The 25,875-nt window shown below is 35.7% G+C and overlaps 2 long non-coding RNA genes across 5 annotated transcripts in view; one reads left to right on the top strand and one right to left on the bottom strand.

The window, feature by feature from the left end:
• LOC105472825 (uncharacterized) overlaps positions 1-23,508 on the bottom strand; it is a 33,424-nt gene extending 9,916 nt beyond the window's left edge. For 2 of the 4 annotated variants that reach the window (XR_011621763.1, XR_981840.1), the window contains exons 1-3: positions 23,209-23,508; positions 21,788-21,879; positions 20,648-20,780 (exon numbers count right to left, since the gene is read on the bottom strand). This is a non-coding gene — a long non-coding RNA (uncharacterized lncRNA). Of the gene's footprint in view, positions 1-16,329; positions 16,400-20,647; positions 20,781-21,787; positions 21,880-23,208 lie in introns of all 4 variants that reach the window. The other 2 variants (XR_011621764.1, XR_011621765.1) reach the window with 2 other exon arrangements.
• Positions 392-25,086, top strand: LOC105472826 (uncharacterized). Its single transcript, XR_981843.2, has 4 exons — positions 392-493; positions 11,718-11,768; positions 21,790-21,840; positions 24,109-25,086. It is a non-coding gene; the product is annotated as an uncharacterized lncRNA (long non-coding RNA).
• Positions 25,087-25,875: the final 789 nt, after the last annotated feature.

Raw genomic sequence — 25,875 nt, 5'->3', positions numbered from 1 at the left:
TTATGGATCATTCTGAATATACATAATATCCACCAATACATGTAAAATGGCTTCAGTATTTAAACTATTTTTTCAAATCTAATTGTTTTGCTTGTCTAAGTGGTGAGGCTAATAAGGTAAATTCATTGTTATCAATTTACAAATGTAAATGTAAATGTAAATTGGCAGATGTAAGCCAGAATAACATGTGACAAACATAGTTTAAGGAACTAGGAATACACTGTTTCTGATCTCACGTGCTTTCCATTTAAATGGGAGAAACAGAGGAGAAATAATATATCAGCCTGTGTGCCCTGCCACGAGGCAGACTCTCACAGGTAGGATGTTGAAGGAGTTTAGAACATGCCACCCAGCGTCTTAAAAAAGTTGTATTCTGTTCTCCTGTTAATATGTTTTATGTCAGTTTAATTCTTAGGCCCAGCCAGAGATTCCAGCAGGATACGGGAGAAAGGTTTCCTCCCCGACAATGCTGAAGGAAGGTCTCCCTGAGAAGGTGAGTACGGATCTGTGACGAGAAGGGGCGGTCTCACAAAAAGACTGTGTAGAAAGCATTGTGAAGAGTATCAAGGGCCTGAAGGTGAGGGAGGTTCAGGTTTTGGAGGAAGAATTAGAAGGCCTTCATCACAAAGCTAGGTAAAGCATAGTGGGCCCCAGGGCTGGGAGCAGTAGGAAAGTAAACCAACAAAACTAGAGAGGGAGATGGGGCCACTTGATAAGAGATTGTGACGGCTGCAGTGTTTCTACATCATGAAGTGCTTTAAACAGCTGAAATTATAACATATGAGTTAGTATCTGCTGGCCTGGAATGACCACATGCTAATCCCTAGAACTGCCTGGAGCATTCTGGGGATCTGTGAGGAACACTATGGTATGTATAAACCACATGTAAGTGATACTTGGTTACCAGAATGTCACTAGTTATGTTGGGACATGACATGCCAGCTTCTCATTATTATTTAGTAACAGTAATTGGATTTATGATCTGTACCTGGTTTTATTGGTCCCTTGAGGGTTTTGATGTTTAAGGCAGTGCAGGTAGCTGGAATGTGCCTATGAGACCAGTTCACTATAATAGACTCCCACCAGAAGCTAGCTATCTTCCCAATCTACCAAAGTTAATTGCACATAATATATATACACAAAAAAGAGACTAGTTAAGCAATATTATTTTTTGATATTGAAATTTATTTTGGAGTATCAAAATTGATTATGTGTGCAGTTAGAACATTTCACAATTATAACCCTTAGGGATGGATTTTAATGTTTGATTCTTAGATATGTTTATTAAAAATGCATTCTCATTAACTTTTCTTATTACATTAACTAGAAAGAAAAATGTATCCCTGTAACATCAAAACACATGAAAATGGAGAAAAATTATTGTCTTGTGATGAAAAAATTGTACATAAATATTAAATATTTCAAAAGCTTATGAACGGGTTGGGTTTTAGTAACTATGCACTTTAAAATACTTCATGCATGAGTGTCAGAACAAAGAGGCATACATTATAAAACTATTTTAGTTCTTATGTAAGGAAAAAGAAAACAAATATTATAAATTTATTTAAAAATATTCATTAATGTAACTATTAAATATTTTTTCAAAGTGTTCTTTAAATTGTTGTGTTTCATGTTTTATCAACTTACATTTTTTCGTTCCCTATATGTTCATTTGGGTGGAATTTACATTCTTGATGCTAACCCAAAATGGCCATTTTTGGCTTTAACAAGAGTGAAAATAAACTTACAGTCTTTATTTTACAGCAAGATCCAATATCAGAAGTCCCATTTTTTGTCCCACTTGTACCAACTTCTATTACTTATATTATAAAAAAGAAGTTCTTAGAGGCTTTGAATTGAGTAATGAAAAATAGTGAACTAAAATTTAATGAAGAAGAACAACTCACAAACCTCATTTTATACATCATCTATTCTGCCCTGTGGATCCTTCAAACCCTTCAAATATATTTTATTATTTTCTTTTTGAAAAATTAAATTGTCAGTGTCTTTATTTAGTATGATCTTAAAAAAACACCTATAGTATTATTAAGAATTATTGAAAGGCCTCTAAATCTCCAAGGTCTTGCTAATGATCTGAACATCTGTGGATGCTCTTCAGGGAGTTCATGGAACCAAGTGAAATATTGCTTCTGATGGCAATAATTCCAAAATATGTGTATTTAAATGCATTTCTTAAACATTTTCTCAAATAAAGAAGACTTTGATGACTACAAAATTTTTAAATGTCCCTACTCTTTAAGAGCTGAAGGATAAAGGAAATACACACACAAACACACACACACACCCACACACATACACACAGTTGTGAGCAAAATTCTCAAAATAAAACCTTATATTTAGCATTGGACTTTCAAGTAAATAAATTGTATAAGAGAACTGACAACTGCAAATCATATCTAGCTAATCAAGACCCAATTTTAATACTTGTGGCCTAATATGTATCAATAACTAAAATATAAACTAAAAATCAAATAAAATGTAAATACAGAATGAGAAAATGTTTAGAGGCTACAAAATTTATTGCAATTATCTCTGTGCTCTTATCTATTGATTGCAAAAAACTAGAAGTACTTTCAGTAACTTAGTTAGATAAAGTGGCCCTATAAATTATCAACAATACTAGGTCATGTCTGAATGAGACAAAAGATACTAAAAATTAAATTATACATTTTTAAAAATGTATTTTAATAACCAGCAAATTGCCACTATCGAACTGGGAGTTTTGTAAGTTAAGTAATGTCTAAATTTTTCTGAAGATAAAATATAGTTTAAACGTAAACTAATATGTATTTGTTTACATGGAAAGGAAAATAAGCTTATTTTGATTAAACACAAAATGTAATATAATAATTTTCACTGTGTAGTAGCATAATTTAATCAGTGTTTTTAGTTGTTCGTAGATGTCTTTATATTGCATCAATGGTATTGTTAAAAGCCTATACTTATTTTTAATATGGTCTTAATTTTTAATTTCTTTTATTTTAAACATTTGTGAGTACATGGTAGGTGCATGTATGTATGGGGTACATGAGATGTTTTGATACAGACATGCAATGTGAAATAAACATGTCATGTAGATGGGGGTATCCATCCTGTCAGGCATTTGTCCATTCAATTGTAAACAATCCAATTACACTCTTCAAGTTATTTTAAAATGTACAGTTATTATTGTCTATAGTCACCCTGCTGTGTATCAAATGGTAGATCTTACTCATTCTTTCTAAGCATTTTTTGTACCCATTAACCATACCCACCTCTCCTTTAGCCTTCCACTACTTTTCTAAGCCTCTAGTAACTATTATTTTATTCTCTATCTCCATGAGTTCAATTGTTTTGATTTCTAGAACCCACAAATAAGAGAGAATATGCCGTGTTTGTCTTTCTGTGTCTGGCTTACTTCACTTAATAAAATTATCTCTACTAAAAATACAAAAAAAAAAAAAAATTAGCCGGGCGTGGTGGCAGGCACCTGTAGTCCCAGCTACTTGGGAGGCTGAGGCAGGAGAATGGCGTGAACCCGGGAGGTGGAGGTTGGAGTGAGCAGAAATTGCGCCACTGCACCCCAGCCTGGGCAACAGAGCAAGACTCTGTCTCAAATAAATAAATAAATAAATAAATAAATAAAACTAAAAAAATAAAATGATCTCCAGTTCCAGCCATGTTCTTGCAAATGACTGGATCTTATTCTTGTCTATGACTGAATAGTACTCCATTGTGTATATGTAACACAATTCTTTATCCATTCATCTGATGATGGACACTTAGGCTGCTTCCAAATCTTAGTTATTGTAAACAGTGCTTTGACAAACATAGAAGTTCATGTATCTCTTTAATATACTAATTTCTTTTCTTTTGCATATATAACCCAAGTGGGATTATTGGATTATATGGTGGCTCAATTTTTTGTATTTTGAAGGAACTTCCAAACTGTTCTCCATCTTGGTTATACCAGTTTACATGGCCATCAACAGTATATAAGGGCTCCCTTTTCTCTACATCCTCACAAGCATTTTTTATTTCCTATCTTTTGGACATAAGCCATTTTAACTAGGGTGAAATGATATCTCATTGTAGTTTTGATTTGCATTTCTCTGATAATCAATAATGTTGAGCGCCTTTGCATATGCCTGTTTTCCATTTGTATGTCTTCTTTTGGGCAATGCCTGTTCTAATTTTTGCCCATCTTTTGATTAGATTATTATATTTTTTCCTATATAGTTGTTTGAGCTCCTTACATATTTTAGTTATTAAGCCCTTATCAGATGGGTAGTTTGCAAATATTGTCTCTCATTCTGTGGGTTGTCTCTTCACTTGCTTGATTGTGTATCCTTTGCTCGGCAGAAACTTTGAAACTTGATGTGATCCCATTTGTCCATTTTGCTTTGGTTGCCTGTGCTTGTGTGTAATTGCTTGAAAATTTTTTGCCCAGACCAATGTCCTGGAGATTTTCCCCACTTTTCTTGTAGTAATTTCATGGTTTGAGGTTTTAGATTTAAATCTTTAATCCACTTTGATTTGATTTTTGTATGTAGTGAAAGATAGGGGTCGAGTTTCATTTGTCTGCATATAGGTATTCTGTTTCCCCAGCACCATTTATTGAAAGAGACTATTTTCTCCAGTGTATGTTTTGGGGAACTTTGTTGAAAGTGGGTTCACTATATGTGTCTGGATTTGTTTCTTGGTTCTCTATTTTTTCCCTGTTTCTGTTTCTGGTCCCTGTTTCTGTTTCTATGCCAGTACTATGATGTTTTGGTTACTATACCTCTGTAGTGTAATTTGAAGTCAAGTAATGTGATTCCCCCCGTTTTGTTCATTTTGCTTAGGATAGCTTTGGTTATTCTGGGTCTTTTGTGCTTCCGTATAAATTTTAGTATTGTTTTACCTATTTATGTGAAGAATGTCATTGGTACTTTGATAGGGATTGTATTGAATGTATAGATTGGGTAACATGGACATTTTAATGATATTGATTCTTCCAATCTATAAACATGGGATACTTATCATATTTTTGATGTCTTCTTCAATTTCTTTCCTCAGTATTTTATAGTTTTTATTATAGAGTTTTTCACTTCTTGAGTTAATTCTAGATATTTTGTGTGTGGCTATTGTAAATTGAATTACTTTTTTATTTCTTTTTCATATTGTTCACTGTTGGCATATATAAACGCTACAGATTTTTGTATTTTGACTTTGTATCCTGCAACTTTATTGAATTTGGTGATCAATTCTAATAGTTTTCTTGTGGCATCTTTAGGTTTTTCCAAATATAAGATCATATCATCAGCAAACAGGGAAAATTTTACTTCCTTCTTTCCAATTTGGATGCCCTTTGTATCTTTCTCTTGTCTGATTGCTCTAGCCAGGACTTCTAGTATTATGTTGAATAACAGTGGTGAAAATGGGCATCCTTGTCATGTCTCACATCTTAGAGGAAAGGCTTTCAGTTTTTCCTCATTAAATAAGATACTAGCTGTGAGTCTGTCTTATATGGCTTTTATTATGTTGAGGTATGCTCCTCAACATACTCCTTAAGGAGTACTGCCAGACTACCACCTATGTTCTCTTAAATCCCAAGGTCTCTTAAGTCAGCTTGTGGTGAATGCTACCTGGCCTGGGACTCGCCCTTCAGAGCAGTGGGCTCCCCCTCTGGCCCAAGGCAGTTTCAGAAATACTGTCCAAGAGCCAAGCCCTAGAATCAGGAACCCCAACATCCGACTTTTTGCTCTACCCCACTGTGGCCATGCTGGTACCTAAGGTACAAGACAAATTCCCTTTAATGTTCCCTCTGCTTTTCTCAAGCAGAAGTTTTGCCCCATAGCCATGGCAGCTGGTAATGTGCTGAGACTCATCTGAAGCCGGCAAGTCTCAGAGGCTCATCAAGGCCCTCAATGTGGTACCTGGGTTTTGCTGCTGGCTATTCAGGGCCCAAGCATGCTTCAGTTAGTAGATAATAAATACTGGAAGCATTTATCTTCTTTCCTTTGAGGCAGCAGATTCCCTTCTGGCCTAGAGTGTGTCTAGAAATGTCTGGGAGATAGAGCCTGGAACGGGGTCCTCATGACTCTGACCTATCCTGCTATGGTTGAGCTTGTATCCAAGAGGCAACACAAAATCCTCTCCTCTCCTCAAGAAGAAGGAAGGGGTCTCTTTTGGAGCCACAAGCTGTGCAGCCTAGGGTTAGGGGAGGGGTGATGCTAGCATCCCTTGGCTGTCCCAGCTGGTGTCTCAGTATGTCATGTGCCACCACAGTCCACTGCCTCTGGGCGCCTAGTTCAGTCCTAGGACTTGCAGAAGAGTTGCAGTCCTTATGACCTAAACTATCTTTCAAGTTCACTTAGAGACCAAGAGCACTTTGGCCCTTTGTGGTGAGGTTTTGCAGGCACTCAAGTTCTGACAGTTGGGATGGGAGATTCCCCTCTGGCTAGTACTGGTTTAAATGCTCCCTCTGTGGGCCAGCGTCAGCAGCACTTGGTCCAGTTTTCGCTTCTGCTCTAACAAGACAGCACTGAGTTCAATAGCTCACAGTTGCTGTGTTCTCCCTCCTCCAGTCCCAGAGATGCTCTCAGCACCACATATCTGCTGCTGGGGATGGAGGAGGGGTGGTATCAGTGATTCAGTGCCTCCTTCAGCAATACTGAGTTATAAGCAGGTACTATGAGTGCTCACTTAATTTTTGGTTCTTATGAAGCTGTGTGTTTTTCTGTGTAGATGAGTTGTTAACTTGGTGTCCTTGCAGGCAGGATGATCGGTGGAGCCTTCCACTCTGCCATCTTGCTCTGGCCTTCTTATTTTTAATATTTTCATAAAATAGTCTGTAATATTCCTTCAAGTTGCATTTTTATTATTAATGCAACATACAATGAATACATTTTAAAATTATCACTTTCAATTAGTACTTTCTCTGAGATAAAATATTTTAAATGCATTGTAACTCTTTAAGTATTATCCCAGAGAAAATTCTGCTTAAAGGAAGAGATCCTACATTTTATATTATATCCTACATTATTATATTATAGATATATCAACACCAATATTTTTCCATGCACTATGTTTCTGACACAAGAGTACCTATTCTAACAATTTTTGTAAGAAATATCTCATCAAATATATTAAGTTTTGCCAGACTTAGATGTTGAAAATTAAAGCTTTTGTCAAGCCTATTACTCTGCTAAAATACAAAAATTTATTCAGTTAAGAATAAAAACTACAACTAAATGCAAATTAACAATTTCAAAAATTTGTAGTTTGAAAATCTCAAATACTTTTAATATTTATATAGTTCACCCATCTCCCCCTTAACTTTTAAAGGATAAACTCTAACGTCTCTCTGTTTGCAAGATCTATTTTTAAAACTTGCAGCCGCTAACAGCGTTAAAAGCTGATATTGTATTAGATTCTACTCTTTGAATATTTTGCTTTCAGCTTCTCAATTGAATTTGAACAAAATGCAACTAAAATTCACAGAACTTATTTACAAAATTGTAAGACACTTTGGTGTGTTTATTATTTTGTCTTTCAAAGGCTGAAGGATTTCAAAAATTTATTAATAATGAACAGCAGATAGAGCTTACTGTCATGCTAAAATCTACTTTTGTATGTAATATGAATGTTGCTCAGTTATTGTAACTGTGTATACATTTGTAAATGGCAACTCTAACTACACATGATTTTGTTTGTTCTTTTAACTACAGCTTATTTTATTTTGTTTTATTTTTAGAGACAGTGCCTCACTATGCTGCTCACTCTGTAGTGTGGTGGCAGGATTATGGCTCACTGTAGCCTCAAACCTCTAGGCTCAAGTGATCCTCCCACTTCACCCTCCTGAGTAGCTGGAACTACAGATGCACACCACTGTGCCAGGCCATTAAAAAAAAAAAAATTGTAGATATGGGGTCTCACTCAAATTTTGGCCTGACCAGTTGGTTTTGAATTCCTGGGCTCCAGAAATTCTCCCACATTAGCCTTTCAAAGTGCTGGGATTATTGGTGTGAGCCACTGCACTCGGCCATGTAGTTTTTATTTCAATTGAACAAAAGGTCTAACAAGTTATGGTGTAGTTATGAACTATATGAGAACCATAACCAATTCCAAGTACATTTTTACTTCATAGGTTTATCAATTTACTAAGAACAGTGCTTTTGCCAAAATACCAAGCTCCAGTAAAATTTATGCCTTATTACAAAAAACAAACAATTTTGTCTTCAGTGTTGGATTTTTTCTTTTTTTTTTTTTAACTTTAAGTTCTGATATACATGTGCAGAATTGTGCAGGATTGTTATATAGGTATACATGTGCTGTGGTGGATGGTGGCACCTATCAACCCATCATTTAGGTTTTAAGACCTGCATGGATTAGGTATTTGTCCTAATGCTCTCCTTTCCCTTGCCCTCCACCTCCCAACAGGCCCTGGTGTGTGATGTTCCCTTCCCTGTGTCTATGTGTTCTTATTGTTCAACTCCCAGTTTTGAGTGAGAACATGCGGTGTTTGGTTTTATGTTCCTGTGATAGTTTGCTGAGAATGATGGTGTCCAGCTTCATCCGTGTCCCTACAAAAGGCATAAACTCATTTTTTTTTATGGCTGCATAGCATTCCATGTTGTATATGTGCCACATTTTCTTTATCCAGTCTATCATTGATGGGCATTTGGGTCAGTTCCAAATCTTTGCTATTGTAAATAGTACTGCAATAAACATACGTGTGCATGTGTCTTTATAGTAGAATGATTTATAATCCTTTGGGTATATACCCAGTACCAGATTGCTTGGTCAAAGGATATTTCTGGTTCTAGATCCTTGAGGAATTGCCACACTGTCTTCCACAATGGTTGAACTAATTTACACTCCCAAAAACAGTGTAAAAGCATTCCTATTTCTCCACAGCCTCACCAGCATATATTGTGTACTGACTTTTTAATGATCGCCATTCTAACTGGCATAAGATGGTATCTCACTGTGGTTTTGATTTGCATTTCTCTAATGACCAGTGAAGATGAGCTTTGTTTCATATATTTGTTGGCTGCATAAATGTCTTCTTTTGAGAAGTGTCTGTTCATATGCTTCATCCACTTTTTGATGGGGTTGTCTGTTTTTTTTCTTGTAAATTTGTTTAAGTTCCTGGTAGTTTCTGGATATTAGACCTTTGTCAGAGGGATATATTGCAAAAATTTTCTCCCATTCTCTGGGTTCCCTGTTCACTCTGATGATAGTTTATTTTGCTGTGCAGAAGCTCTTTAGTTTAATTATATCCCATTTGTCAATTTTGGCTTTGTTGCAATCGCTTTTGGTGTTTTAGCCATGAAGTCTTTGCCCATGCGCATGTCCTGAATGGTATTCCTAGGTTTTCTTCTAGGGTTTTTATGGTTTTAGATTTTACATTTAAGTCTTTAATCTATCTTGAGTTAATTTTTGTATAAGGTGTAAGGAAGGGATCCAGTTTCTGTTTTCTGCATATGGCTAGCTAGTTTTCCCAGCACCACTTATTAAACAGGGAATCCTTTCCCCATTGCTTGTTTTTGTCAGTTTTGTTGAAGATCAGATGGTTGTAGATGTGTGTGTTCTGGGGTCTCTGTTATGTTCCATTGGTCTATATATCTCTTTTGGTACCAGTACCATGCTGTTTTGCTTACTGTAGCCTTGTAGTATAGTTTGAAGACAGGTAGCATGATGCCTTCAACTTTGTTCTTTTTGCTTAGGATTGTCTTGGCTGTGTGGGCTCTTTTTTGGTTTCATAGGATTTTTAAATCAGTTTTTTGTAATTCTACAAAGTAAATAGCAGCTTGATGGGAATGGCATTAAATCTGTAACTTACTTTGGGCAGTATGGCCATTTTCATGACATTTTTTCTTCCTATCCATGAGCATGGAGGAATGTTTTTCCATTTGTGTCCTCTCATTTCCTTGTGCAGTGGTTTTTAGTTCTCCTTGAAGAGGTCCTTCACATCCCTCGCAGGTTGAATCCTAGGTATTTTATTCTCTTTGTAGTAATTGTGAATGGAAGTTCACACATGATTTGGCTCTCTGCTTGTCTATTATTGGTGTATAGGAATGCTTGTGATTTTTGCACACTGATTTTGTATCCTGAGACTTTGGTGAAGTTGCTTATCAGCTTAAGGAGATTTTAGGCTGATGTGATGGTGTTTTCTAAATATACAATTATGTCATCTGCAAACAGAGACAATTTGACTTCCTCTCTTCCTATTTGAATACCTTTATGGTTTTCTCTTGCCTGATTGTCCTGGCCAGAACTTCCAATACTATGTTGAATAGGAGTGGTGAGAGAGGGCATGCTTGTCTTGTGCTGGTTTTCAAAGGGAATGCTTCCAGCTTTTGCCCATTCAGTGTTGGATTGTTAAAAAATATTTAATATAGTTCACAATAATTATAGACGTTTCACCTTCGGTGGAATGAACTTCAAAAACTTGATGATTTTTCCATTATTTGATTGGGAAAGATAATTATTAAAGTTAGCCGATTTTCATCTTGAAACACCTGATGCCATGATGCACAGCTGCTGTCAATTGTTTATGATATTATTTTTCTCCAAGGAAGACAACACAATATCAGCTATCAGTTCTCTTATTATACATGAAAAAAAAATTAGGGATAAAAATAAACAAAAACAATTTATAAGAACAGTCATTTGATCTGAAAATTACAAAAAATCCTCATGCTTCAGTGAGTAATATACAAGTGTAACTTCTGCAACTTTGCACTAAATGTCCTTAAAATAACTGCTAAATTTTTGAGCCAGAATCTTGAGCTTCTTCATTACATTTGCATTTGTGCTATTCATGTTGGTAGTGATCTCATCACAGCCTTCACAGTGGATGGTAAATGCCAATAAATGTTGTATACAAACTGTGTATATTTATCATTTTCATGAAGTTTCATGAAAGCACTTTATTTTTTATTAAATATAAACTTTTTGGCTTATGCCTTATGAAAAATTTTATCATAAAATTAAACTTATTCCTTACCTTTTCAAAAAAAAGTTGATTTACATGACATTGTATATGACAAAAACACTGTAGCAAGTTCAGACTATCCTCTGTACCCTCAGTGGCAGGGCTACTCAGCCTCTATTTCAAGCATACATTTCATAAATACTTAATGTATCATTCTCAAGGTTTTTCTATAAGCTTATGATTGGTGGCCTGGAGATTTTATACATCTTGAAAATCTCAACACAAGCAGTGACTTGGCTGGCTAGAGCACCAAATAGCTGGAAGGGAAGTCTCATTGAATATTTGTTGAATACTTCTCCCATTATCATCAGTGCCTAGAATTTGCTGGGTCAGGTCCATTTTGTACCAGCACACTTGAGTTTCTGAGTGAACATCCTGCATGCTCGTCTTAGTTACTTTAGGTTTGGAAAAGGTAAGTGGAAAGATAGGGTATTGTTAGTCATCTTTCAGATTTAATCACATGTTACAGTGAGGACTCTGGTCACTCACAAGCATCTCACACACTACTGAAACCATGGGAGAAGTGGGAAGTGGAGGCTTGTCAACTTATATAAATGCAACTATTAATTTTAAAGCAACTATTTTAATGCAATACTAATGCAATGATTAATCATAACATTTTATCTAGAAATGAGAAATCTGATAAATTCCTGTCTTAGTCTATTTGGACTGCTGTAACAAAAACACCATAGACCGAGTGGTGTATAAACAACAGACGTTTATATTTCCACAGTCCCGGCGGCTAGAAATTCCAAGGTCAAGTCAACTGCAGATTCAGCATCTGGTAAGGGCCTGTTTTCTGATTTATAGACAGTCATCATGTTGGTGTATTCTTGTATGTTGAAAAAGGCAAAACAGCTCTCTGGGGCCTCTTATAAGGGCACCAATCTCTTTAAAGAAGGTGGGCCTCTAATAATCTAATCACGTCTCCAAGGCTCTGCCTCCAGATATCATCACATTGTGGATTAGGTTTCAATATATGAATGCTAAGGGGTAAGTAAACATTCAGTCTACAGCAAATCCCAAAACTTGATAGGAAGCTAGGAAAACAGTCATAAACCAGGACAGTCTTAACCAAAGCCATGCATAGGGCTAGCATATGTCTATAGTGTGTGTGTGTGTGTGTGCAAGTTAAAGAAGTGTGTCGTCATAACAATATACACTTTATTTTGAAATGTTGTTTTGTTTTCTCTTAATAAAACAGCACTACACATCAGGATATATAGAGCTACCTTATTATTTTTTACTAGCTGCATAGTATACACAAAATTGTCATCTAGAAATATTGTGCCAATTTATATTTCTATAAGCAGTGCACAAAATTCTATTTTTCCAAAATAGTCAATGGAAATTACGAATATTTTCTCAGAATGTAATGGGAAAGAAGGATTCATTCGTTTAATGAGGTTCAGTATCTTATCTTGCATAATATAAATTCAGAAAAAGGAACATATAAGTATGCAAGTTACGATTTTTCACATTAACCCATTCCTAGAAAGCCCTTGCTTTCCCATCACTAACTCACTCCTGTAAGGATCATTGAATAATTGCTATTGTCACTCCTAAAAGGGTTTTGTTGTTGTTGTGCCTTATAAAAAGAAGATCATAAATGAGGTAGTACTATTTTATATCTGATATTTTTCCTCAGTGTCTTAGTTTGGGGCTGCTATAATAAAGTACCATAAACTGTGTAGCTTATAAACAGCAGAAATTTACTCCTCATAGTTCTGGATCCTGGAAGTCCAAGATCAGGGTGTCAAGGTGGTCAGGTTCTGGTGAGGGGCCACATCCTGGTTCATAGACTGGGCCTTCTCGCTGGGTACTCACGTGGCAGCACGGAGCTCTTGGGCATTTTGCACTCGTCCAATTGCTAGAGCTCCACTCTCGACGTAGTCACCTCCCAAAGACTCTGCTTCCTAATACCATCATATTGGGGTTCAGAATTTTAATGCAGAAATTTTGGGAGAACAAAAACATTTAGTCCATCGCACCCAGTCTTATAATAAATGGATTATGTTACTCCAAGTTGGACAAAAACCATGTCAAGAGGAAGAAATATTCACATTTACAAAGTATGGTCACTAATCTATTAGATCTATACAGCTAGCAGTAACTAAGATAGACAAAGCCTCAACCGAAAAGCTGTTTCACTTACAAGGCATAGTGAATAAATGATCTTAAGGGTTTTAGGGTAAATTAGTGAGCTAATTGTGCTAAAAACAAGAAAAATACTAACCCAAACTTATATATTTATATTTATTTTTCCTTTAAAATATCAACTTTACAGGTACTTTATTTGACAATAATGATATGTTGCAATAGTTTGGGTGTTATACTGTGACATTGCCTTCTGCATCTGTTGTTTTATTGAAAAGAAAATAGCTTAAATTGAACCCTACTCTTTTTTTTAAATGTTCAGTTTTGAAAACTTTTATAAGTAAACCATGGATTGGGCTGGCAAATATATTACTTCATTAGTAGTTTTTAAATTATTACTGTTCTTAAATGTTTTCTTCTAAAGAATGCTTTATAGATATGCAAACCTAAAGTTTTAATGCACTTAAACCAGAAGCAATACAAAGTTTAAACACATAAAACAAGCTTATTTTGGATAAAGGAGAGCAGAAATAACAGAATCCTATTCACTGTCCTTAAATAATATAAATTAATGATTTTTTTTCCATTGATGTCTATTACTTTTTGTTTAGCTTTTAAAATACATGACGCATTTTAGAGATTTTAGAAACAGGCCTGTGTCCCATTCATACTGGCTCTTAATCATGCCCAAATTGTTTCTCAACATATGCACATAAAAATATTGCATTTTTTGCACCGTAAGTGAATGTTTTAAGCATTTTCAATGTTTTTGGCATGATGAGAGTCTTGTAAATACATGAAATATTTAATTGTGCTGTTGAACTATTGTTTTAAACTAATTCCATAGAAATTGTATTAAGGACGTTGCACTATGGAACATTGCACAAGATGCAATAAGAGACATCTATTGCTTTAAATGCTTTCTTTTCATCCTAATACATGAGTGATTAACACCACTATATTAGTATACCAGCATTTCCATAATAAAATACCACAGACTGGGTGGTTTAAATCACACACTTATTTTCTCACAGTTCTGAAGGTTAGAAGCTCAAGATCAAGATGTTGGCAGAATTGGTTTCTCCTGAGTCCTCTCTCCTTGACTTGCAAGTACCCGCCTTCTCACTGTGCCCCTAAATGGTCCATGCAGTTCATACAGCCCATAGTGCTATGAGTGATCACCAGGATCCTTTTTTTTTTTTCCCTGCAGTCTTGATCTTTTATTTTTATTTTTTAACGGATCCTGGATCATCACCAGGATCTTTTTTTTTTTTTTTTTTTTTTTTTTTTTTTTTTTTTTTTTTTACAGAGCGAGTGCAGTGGCATGATCTTGGCTCACTGCAAGCTCCGCCTCCCGGGTTCACGCCATTCTCCTGCCTCAGCCTCCCGAGTAGCTGGGACTACAGGTGCCCGCCACCATGCCCAGCTAATTTTTTTGTATTTTTTTAGTACAGACGGGATTTCACCGTATTAGCCAGGATGGTCTTGATCTCCTGACCTCGTGATCCGCCTGCCTTGACCTCCCAAAGTCAAGGGATTACAGACCAGGATCTATATGTCATCAAGAAGACTAGGAATTGATTTTGTGATTATGGTTCTAAGTAAGTGAAAACAAACACCTCAAAATTATTTCTATTTCATTTATATATTTTTATCACTTTTCATAAGATGAAGAGAGTAGCCAATTCTAAATTTACAAACTTTAGCATTTTTGTAGTTAATAAAGACAACCTTCCTCATTTTGAATGTTATTTGCATACCTGTTTTATTTTTTGAAGGAATGCAAGTTGATGTTAGATGACTTTTTGATTATTTCAGCTTAGCAACAGAAAATCCATTAACTAACTAACGAAGATTTTCTTTTTCCCAGTTTTATGCCATGCCTACCATAATATGTTTGATAGTTTCATTCCTTCTAAAACACAGATCAATTTTCAATATACACCAAAAGAAATAAAAATGCAATATTTTATTTAGTATATTCTTTTGATCATTAACATAATTATTATAGAAATAGACAAATGCCTTTGCATTGATTTTCTTTGAAATGTCTATGTAATGATTTCAAATTCAGATGAAATCATTAAAATATACCCTTAAAAAAACATTATAGTAAAATTTAAAAATACCAAAGAAGCAATATAAATATGATTCCTTCATGTTACAAAATAATTTTTCCTGCTTTAAAAAATGCATAATTAAATTAATGCATAAATTTTCACTAATTTTGTTTAAACGTGAATATTATATAGATATGCAAACAAGTTTTAATGCACTTAAAACAAACCAGAAAACATATAATAATTATATGAACCATGAAGAATTATAATTTGAAGATATGATTTTTTTGAGGCAACTTTGTGTCATCTATCTCTATCTCTATTTCTATCTCTAACTCTGAGGCTTTATAACCATACAGCATGTCAATAGAGCCTGACGGTATCAACCACAATAATATGGTTGATATTAGATGTGTGTTATAGTCATCCCAACATCCCTTTACAATGTCTCTCCCTTCCTCCCTTTATTGGTTTCCTATTGCTGTTTTAATAGATTACTGCAAGATGGCTGGCTTTAAAAATATTATTATCTTAAATTCTGAAAGTCAGAAAGCAGAATGGGCCTCACTGACCTAAAATGAAGGCGTTGGGAGGGCTCATTCCCTTCTGAAGACTCTAAGAAGAAAAACATATATATATTATGTTTATAAACATATATATGTATGTATATATGTGTGTATGTATATATACACATATATATGTTTATAAACATAATATATATATATATATATATTACTTTTCAGCTTCTAGAATTCTCTCTTTGGCCCTTCACAGGTTCTGGAGATTAGAAATATCTTTAAGGTCGTTATCCTGCTTATCATATTTCCCTTGTCCCCCACACATATGATCATGAGTGTCTTGTCAATTAATTTGCTATTCTGTCTGCTAACAGCAGATTATTAATCCAAATATGGGTACCTGATTTAATCTGGGCCAAGGAGTGCCTCCATGGGACTTAGATTTGGGACTATCTGCTGGTCATTCTCTCTCATGGTGCCTACAACTATGAATTTTACAATTGGGAAACTGTTGGCAGATATATTTCTTGCCATGTGGTGAAAATATGCCAGTAGAGAGAATCACTCACACGGAGCAATTAAGAGAGAAATGCTAGAGATAAAGAGAACCTGTATTTTTGAGTTTTCAGATGGCCTCTGAGGCCCAGTTCTATAGCTGTCGTTTTTTTACCTGAATAGTTAAATTGCACTTTACATTCCCGGAAAAGTCAATGTTGTTTCTCTTCTTGCATTCAAGAGTCCTAATTAAAATGCAATTAATTAGAATTACATAGAGATTTAGATAAAACAACAGTTATTGACCAGCTTGCTCCATCTTGATTTTGTCTCTACAGTAAGTTGCATGATTAGACTGGCTCCCTTGTTGCCTCCATCAGTATTATTTCTTCACTGCTCTGAAGCTCATTCGTTCAATATTCTTTAAATTAAAAAAATAGTCAGCTTTACTTACTTCTCAACCTGAACTTTTTCTAAAGATACATCTTAAGTCTTGGAAATTACTTATTCCAAGTATTCACATATTTTTCCTTCTTTCTTTAAAGGTCCTCTCAAAAATTATTTATATACTTAATTCTTGAGACAATTATCTTGCCTCAATTAAGGATTATTGTTTTCCATAATAGATTTGCATAGATTTTAGCTTAAGAAAGCTGGTATTCGTGCATCAGATAAACCAGTAATCTCATGGGTATGCAGTGGCAGGAAATACAGCTGAATGCAGAAGCAGAAATCAGTGTCTCTGATGGGGACTTCCACCTCTCTCATGCTATTCTCTGTGCATTTGCTCTATTCTCATGCTTCTCTCTGCAGAATCACTGCCTTTGGTTACTTGTGGAATCACTATTTTCTCAAAATGTTTCCTTACATGTAGTTTTGATTGGCCCAGGCAGTGACTCCAGCACCATCTCTATACAATATTTTGGCACAGTTGGCTGCATCATCTGATTCAGCTGCAGTGCCACAGGGCATACTTACCTGGGAGAGTCATCGCCTGGCACAGCTTAGATTTCATATGCTAGGCAAAAAAGAACAAAGCTGGAGGCATCACATTACCTTACTTCAGACTATAAAGGCTACAGTAACCAAAACAGCATGGTACCAGTAGAAAAAGAGACACATAGACCAATGGAACGGAATAGAGAACCCAGACATAAAGCTACAACTTACCAAAATCTTCTCTCTGATAAAGTGGACAAAAATAAGCAATAATAAAAGGATTCCCAATTCAATAAATGGTGCTGGGACAACTGGCTATGCATATGTGGGAGAATAAAACTGGACAATTACCTATCACCACATACAACAATTAACTCGAGATGGGTTAAGCACTTAAATGTTAGAACTCAAACTATATCAATCCTAGAAGAAAACCTAGTAAATACTCTTCTGGATATCAGCCTTAGCAAATATTTAACTAAGTCCCCAAAAGCAATTGCAACAATTAAGAAAATTGACAGTCAGAAGCTAATTAAACTAAATAGCTTCTGCACAGCAAAAGAAACTATCAACACAGAAAGCAGACAACCTACAGGATGGCAGAAAATATTTGCAAACTATGCATTTGACAAAGGTCTAATATCCAGAATCTTCAAGGAGCTTAAACAACTCAAGCAAAAAACAAACAACCTTATTGAAAAGTTGGCAAGGCCAGGCGAGGTGGCTCACACCTGTAATACCAGCACTTTGGGAGACCGAGGTAGGCAGATCACTTGAGGCCAGAAGTGGGAGACCAGCCTGGCCAACATGGTGAAACCCTATCTCTGTTAAAACCACAAAAATTGGCCAAGCACGGTGACGCACGCCTGTAATCCCAGCTACTCGGGAGGCTGAGGTACAAGAATCGCTTGAACCTGGGAGCTGGAGGTTGCAGTGAGCCGAGAGCGCACCACCGCACTCCATGTACTCCAGCCTGAGCAGCAGAAAAAAAAAAAATTTTTTTTAAAAATACAATGGGCAAAAAACATAAGCAATCATATATTAGGAGAAAATTGACAAGCAGCCAGCAAACATATAAAAATTGCTCAACGTTGCTAATTAAAACCACAAAATTGCACCTTACATGAGTCAGAATGACTAGGAATAAAAAGTTAAAAAACAAAAACAAAAACAAAAAAAACCAGATACCAGTGAGGCTGCAGAGAAAAGAAAATGCTTATACATTTCTAGTGGGAATGTAAATTTCCAGCTACCATGGAAAGCAGTTTCGAGATTCTCAAAGATCTTAAAATTGCCATTTGATCCAGCAATCCCATTACTGGGTATATACCCAAAGGAAAATAAACCATTCTACCAAAAAGACACGTACTTGTATGTTTATCACAGTACTATTCACAATGGCAAAGACACGGAATAAATTTAGGTGGCCATTGATGGTGGATAAAGAAAATGTGTGTGTGTATATGTGTGTGTGTATATATATATATACACACACACACACCATGGAATACTACAAAGCCATTACAAAGAACAAAATTACGTCCTTTGCAGCAAAATAGATGCAGTTGAATGCTGTCATCCTAAGCAAATTAAAGCAGGAATAGAAAATCAAATACCGTATGTTCTTATTTATAAGAGGGAGATAAACATTGGGTACACATAGACATAAATATGGAAACAATAGACATGAGAAACTACTAGAGGGGGCAGTAGAGGGGAGAGGGAAGGACTGAAAAACTGCTTATTGGGTACTATACTCATTATCTGGATCATGGGATCATTTATTTGTACCCCAAATGTCAGTGTCACACAATATATCCATGTAACAGACCTACACACATACTCCCTGAATCTAAAATAAATTTGAAATTAGAAAAAAAAATGTTTGAAGCTACTGCTATTAAAAGATCAGAAAAAGGCGTTGAGTATATTCAACTTCATAGTCCTGAGAAGCAACCTGCCTACACCTTGATGTTGAATGTCTAGCCTCCAGACCTGTGAGATGATAAATTTCTGTTGCCTAGTTAGATAAAAATGTTATCTACTCAAAACTATAGTAAACTATACCAATACAATGAATGGATAAAGTCATAAACTTTACTTCTAAAGTAGAATAATATTGAGAAACTCTGGTTGAATTAAGACAGGAGAACCCAGAGTCTCTATGCTTTTTTTTCTTTTCTTTTTTCTTTTTCTTTTTTTTTTTTTTTTTTTTTTTTTTTTTTGAGATGGAGTTTTGCTCTTGTTGTCCAGGCAGGAGTGCAATGGTGCAATCTCGGCTCACCGCAACCTCTGCCTCCTGTGTTCAAGTGATTATCCTGACTCAGCCTCCTGGGTAGCTGGGATTACAGGCATGTACCACCACACCCGGCTTATGTTGTATTTTTAGTAGAGACAGGGTTTCTCCATGTTGGTCAGGCTGGCCTCAAACTCTTAACCTCAGGTGATCTGCCCGCCTCAGCCTCCCAAAGTGCTGGCATTACAGGTGTGAGCCACCACGCCTGGCCGTCTCTAAGCTATTTTATCTCTTTTTTAATAAACTCCCTACTAGGAGTTCCCAGATTCCCAAGAAATTATCTAGTCATTTTGAAAACCACTAGGATAGTGAATAAGGCCCAGCTCCAAATTTAGAAGACCAGCATTATCTCCTGATATAGCTTCTACATAGCTGACTGCATGATGTTGGTCTCTGTGGCTCTCAGCTTAATCATTCTCAGATAAAGCAATGATGATAGGAAGTAGATGACTTTTAGATTCTGTCCTAGTTGAAATTTTTACAGTGTTTGATCTACATTTAATTACTTACAGAAGTGGAAATTCTTAAGAGTTTACAATTAATGGATTTCTGAAATCTGAAATGATAAGGTTCCCAGAGGAAGTGTATCTCTCAGTCATCATTCAGACACTTTAAAATAACAAGCAATCTTTATCCTTTACATTTTAGAGCAATTTCAAATTGCATATAGAACCCCTATGACTTTCTGTGATCATAAATATGAATGACTAGAATGGAACAGATGAATGGCCAATGGCTATGATACATATTAATTGAATTATATTCTAACTACTTCATAAATATGAATTTATAATGGCCTATTACAGGAAAAGAAATTTCTCTTTTTAAGATATAAAACTTGGCAGTGCATGTTAAGCACCTAGTGTTCTTTTTTCCTGGGTTCTTTGTGTAGAGGCAGAAAAGAACAAAAGATAGGGAAGTTCTCAGGGCAAAGTGAAGTAGGTTTTGAATTTTCTTGTGTGTCAGTTGAATTTTTTAATTTTCAAAGTATGTGATGTAATGTTCTGTTCATTATGAATAGTCTGACTCAATCACTAGCCTATGCTAAATCTGAATCTACTCTAAAGTGAGTAGATTCAGATTTATGGAAAAGCAAAACATTTTTAAAACAATCAAAACACTAATGAGTCTCTTCTATAGAATGCCAATAAGCAATCTATTAAGGTAATGTAATCAAACACTTTAGAAAAAAACAAACATGGTGCATATAATTACCAATCCTTCACTGTGAGGAGTGTGGGGCTATAGGCTTCCTTACCATCCATTGGCTCCTAAAGCTGTTTCACCTTTCCCAGCGTGAGGCTAAATATTAAAGGTGAGAATTCTTCCAAATGTGAGGGGAAATTCTTCACAGGCAAGATTAGATTGATGTATTGCCCTCTGAATTCCAGCTGTGTTTGCCCAGTGGTCAGAAGAGAGAAGGAGGCTGAAATAAGTATTTCCCTTGTTTTTTCATCTGGGGCCCATGGTGTCTTTCAACTAAGATTAGTGCTTCCCTTTAGGTGGCATGTTTCCAAGACTTTCCTCTGGGTCTAGGTGATGCTCACTCGCCTCCTTCTATTTAGGACATATGAGAGACGACACTTGGATCCTTCTAACTCTGGATTGATGCGTTATTCCTTGTGGTTTTCCTATACCCTGCTAAAATGTTTGTGAATAGCATGTAAACGAAACTTTCTGGAATTATGCTTTGTGCATGTGCCACCTGGTTCTTGTGAAACAGTGATGAGTATCTGCTATATCTTGTAGCAACAGGTAATAAAAACAGTATCTTAGAATGATCCTTTAAAAAGTTATTTTGTCTTTTAAGAAAATGCTAAATGCAGGCTCATATACAAGGCACCCTGCAAGGCAACATATGCAAGGGACTCTGTTGGACAATGAGAAAATAATAGTATGTTATTTGGCTCATCCTATTCTGTTGCGAATATCTCTCAGTGACTACCACCTCTAAGGTCTGCTCAGACTCCTTGTACACTTTTGAAAGGCTTCTTTCAAATATCCAAGGCCTTCAGATTAATTCCTGCTACAACTAAAACTTGTATTTTTATCTTTTGTGGTTATTCTTTTTTTTCTGTTTCAATTTAATTTGTGCATTCAAATCTCTAGCAGATATTCATCAATAGGCATTATTGGCCAGATGCCACTATAAATGCCTGTTTACAACAGCAAACAAAACTTAACAAACCCCCCTGTCCTCCAAGAGCTCACATCCTGGTATCAATTATTTATATCGTACTGGTTCATGGACACTATTCTTTAATCTAGCTAGGAAAACATATAACTCTCCTTTTATCTTTTTCATTCCATTCTATTACAACGTGTCCTAGTCGGTTCAGGCTACTGTAATAAATTAGTATTGACTGGATGGCTTAAACAACAAATATTTATTTCTTACAGTTCTAGAGGCCTAGAAGTCCAAGATTAAAGTGCTGGCAGATGCAGTGTCTGGTGAGTTTGCTTCCTGGTTTACAGATGACCATCTTCTTGCTGTATTTTCACAAAGCAGAGAGCGGAGAGTGGAAGCAAGCTCTTATCTGTCTTCTAACAGTACTAATGTAAGAATACTAATCCCAATATGCGTGCTCCACCCTCAAGACCCAATCACCTCTGAAATCACCCCTACTACCGTCACAGAGGGAGTTAAGATTTAAATAAATGAATTTAAGGTGGGGTAAGCATAAACGTGTAGCTCCCTAACACAATGCATTTAATTCCCTTAAGCCCTGGGAAACTTCAGCTTCTTTCTTACACTGTCTTTGTATTTACTCCTCAGGCCTTAAAACTGCTTCTGTTTCTAATAGAGAATCCTTCCATAGAATTTTAGAATGAGTAACTCTTCTTCTAGTGTTTTGGGAGGCCGAGGTGGGAGGATTGCATGAGCCCAAGAGTTTGAGACCAGCCTGGGTAACAGAGCAAGACCCCAGTTCTACAAAAAGTAAAAATTAGCTGGGCATGATGGTTCATGCCTGTAATCCCAGCCACTCTGGAGGCTTAGGTGGGAGTATCCCTTGAGCCCAGGAGTTCAAGGCCGCAGTGGCTGAGCTGTGATCATGCCACTGCATTCCAGCTTTGAGCAGCAAAACAAGATCCATGTCTTTAAAAAAGAAAGAATGTTTAACTCTTCTAATCTTCAGGCTGTGAATTACATTTTCACATACTCATTTGTTTCTCCTTCCATATGAAAATGTAATTTTCCAGATAAATTTTCACTATCTACTTAAAGAGATTTTCCTTCTTGTTTTTTTAATGTAAAAATATACTTGAATTAAATAGTTCAAGATTTTCATATCTAACGATTTATTTGCTTATGCCAGAAGGCAAGTTAAATGTGGAGCTTCCTGAGAAACCTGTCTGGAGAAGGCAGGGCTCGCCTCTTCATATCAAGTCTTTCTAGTTACGTTTAGCTACACACTTTGTGTGTGTGTATTTTAGATATAACTTCAGAACTAAGTAAAAAAATGAAAAAAATTCTGTTGCCCTGGAACACATTTCTCTTTCTTATATGAATTTCTAGAATCCTCATGGAGACCTGGGAATTTTATACAGAATTTGAATTATGAGCCATATTGCAGCTGCAGAGTATATAAATATTCTAGAGCCACCAAGCTTTCCAATTAAAAAAGATGTTTTCTAATTTTATTTCTATGTGCTAAAAACAAAATTCTCCTGAGTGTGTGTGTGTGGCAGTTTCTTAATTTCTTGCCATGTACCCAGTTTCTAGTTGCTGTGTAAATCTGATGCATAATACAAAATCAAAATAAATATGAGCTGAGGATTATTTTGTATTTGATTTTCCACCAGTAGATAAATATTTACCAGTTTTCTCACAGTAGCCTTGATTCCGATTTCGAGACACTGATTATGGAGATTTCGTTGAATTCAGCAGAAAGCAGTAAGTAGTTTCACCAGGTCACATAGAGGTTACTAGTTGGATGAAACTCTTTGAAACGTCTTAATAGGAAACTGCTCATGAATTTCTCTCTACATCATGTTACTTGTGGTGTGTACATACTTTGTTAAATCTCTTCAAGCTGGGCCTTAGCCTCTCAGTCTTGATCTTAGATTGATCTGAAAGAGAAATCCATATATTAGACTGATAGAGCCATGTTTTCATTGATTTCTACTTACATTCCAATATAGAATTTTGCAATAATAGAAATGGAATGACTCTAAATTTGCATACCCAACCATATTCAAAATAAATAACGCTAGATAACTTTAGGATTGTATTGTTTCCTACTTAGTATATACAATTAGATTGTGAGCAGAAGCAAGATTTTATTTGTTCTTTACTCTGTGCTTGCTTATTTAACATTGAAGGCTGTGATTAACCCCCAAAAAATGGGAGAAGAGAGAAAATACAACCAAAAATATTACCTTAGCCTAAATCTTGACATAGTTACCTCTTCTATACTAGGTTGCTGGCATCAGCACATAGTAAGACCAAACCATCTTTTTCTCCATGTGGATTTCTTGCAGGATGTTGGATTCATTTCTCACATCCATCAGCGTCCCTCTTACTTCTGTGGCAATTCTAATGTGTAGAAGAAAATTATCACCAATATAAATATTATCCCACATTGTTATGAATAATTCCCACCTCAAAGTAAATATTAGTTAGCTTAGACTAGACAATATTGCCAAAAAGTTTTGTTTCTTCATCGGGTTTTACATCTGGTAGTAGTTATGACTTAATCACTATTCTGTTCTATGTAGTCAGTCATTCTGGGACCCAGGATGTGGGAGACATTTCACATTGGAAGACCGTTCTCCGTGGATCACTTGCATTTCTGCGTGTCTTATGAAAATACATTAGCAAATTTTCTTCTGAATTCTGTATCCGAGGATCTTTTTGAAGAAGGTTCACCATGCACTGATTACCGGTTTGTTTGAATTTGATGAGACAGAACATGCATACAGGTAACAAGCTACATGTGGCAGGTTTATCACTTGTAGGAACAACAAGAGCCTGGGATTCACTCTGATCCATCCTGAAAAGCTCAGGAAAGCTGTCTGGAACAAATGAAGTCTAGTCTGTGCTTGTCTGTGTGTGCCTCACTTGCACTGCAGCTGAGGGACCCTGGACCTGCTGTGTAAAACACTGAAGGATCTCTTGTTCTAGTGGGGACTGGAACGGACCCTGATCTATTCCAGCCAGTCTTCCCTGTCTCAAGATGTTGCATTCCCAGCACATATCAGTTATTCTTGAGAATTACAAATGAAAAAGGAAGGGGAACTGAGTTGTCCAAAGTCACCCAGAGAACTATCCTGAATCTTCGATTAGCAATCTTTGAACAGAGGCAGCACCCTCCTGCTGGAGAGGGATTTGTTTCCTGATCAGGAAAGTGAAAATATTGTCTCTATGTGGAACAAAGGTTGAACAGACCTTCTAGTAGCCCCTTTAAAATTTGGGTGGTGTTCTTAGCTATGGGTCCCTCGGGTGTGACCAAACCCACTGTGTATGGCATTCACTGGGACATTCCTCACTGCCCCCTGAGTCTTGGAGGGACCAGAAAAAAATTAGTAAAATAAAAGTCTATTGTTATTTCTCCCAATACATTTTTATTATGGATACTAAAAAATTATAAGGTATATCAAAATATTAAAGATAAGACTTGTATGCAACTTTTATTTGGCCATATAGTCGGAAACCACTGTGAACATGGAGCTCGTGTTGTCTGCTCTATTTTGAGGAATAAAGCCATTTGTCTCTGAGCCCGGTGTTTCATGTGCTCTTCCAGCGTTGATGAATCTGTGTAGAAAAATTGCGTAGAAAAAAATGTGATTCGTGCTGGAAGCATGTGAGGAAGGAGAATGAGTTCATGCACTGAATATATTCCAGCCCACATGAAATCCCTCAAAGGCAATTACAAAAAGAGAGTGACTGAGATTTAAGTTAAAGTATTTATTAGTTTACAGTCTTGCCAACAACACCACAACAACACAACATTTACTCAAATAGCAACATACGAAATGTATACTTATTGTAAGTTATATTATTAATTATAATCTTAAAATATTAGGTAACATCAACTTATAAATTAAGATATTTAGTAATTAAAACCCAATATATCTAGTAACTATCAAATTGCAATGTATTTTTTTAAATATTAAAAAAATAAATATTTTTTTAAATATTTAAAAATTGTAAAATAAAACTCTTGTTATTTCTATCAGTATATTTTTCTTATGGATGCTAAAAAATTATACAGTATGCCAAAATATTCAATGTAAGACTTGTATATAATTTTTATGTGGCCTTATAGTCAGAAAGGATATTGATCTTATTTTTGACAGTGTTAATGAATTTGTATATTGGGCATTTAAGTGGAATTATTTTTAATTTTGTAGGATTATTTGTAGGTAAATAACAAATAGAGCTGCAGAAAAGAGTTGTTTCATTGCTTTAATCAAATAAATGTTATATTTTGCTACATATGGATATTAAAAAATTATAAAGCATATCAAAATTTTCAAGATAAG

The sequence above is a fragment of the Macaca nemestrina genome, chromosome 4, assembly GCF_043159975.1.
Source record: "Macaca nemestrina isolate mMacNem1 chromosome 4, mMacNem.hap1, whole genome shotgun sequence".
Lineage (NCBI taxonomy): Eukaryota > Metazoa > Chordata > Mammalia > Primates > Cercopithecidae > Macaca > Macaca nemestrina.
Note: the sequence above shows the minus strand (reverse complement) of the source record. Positions and strands in the feature narration are given on the sequence as shown.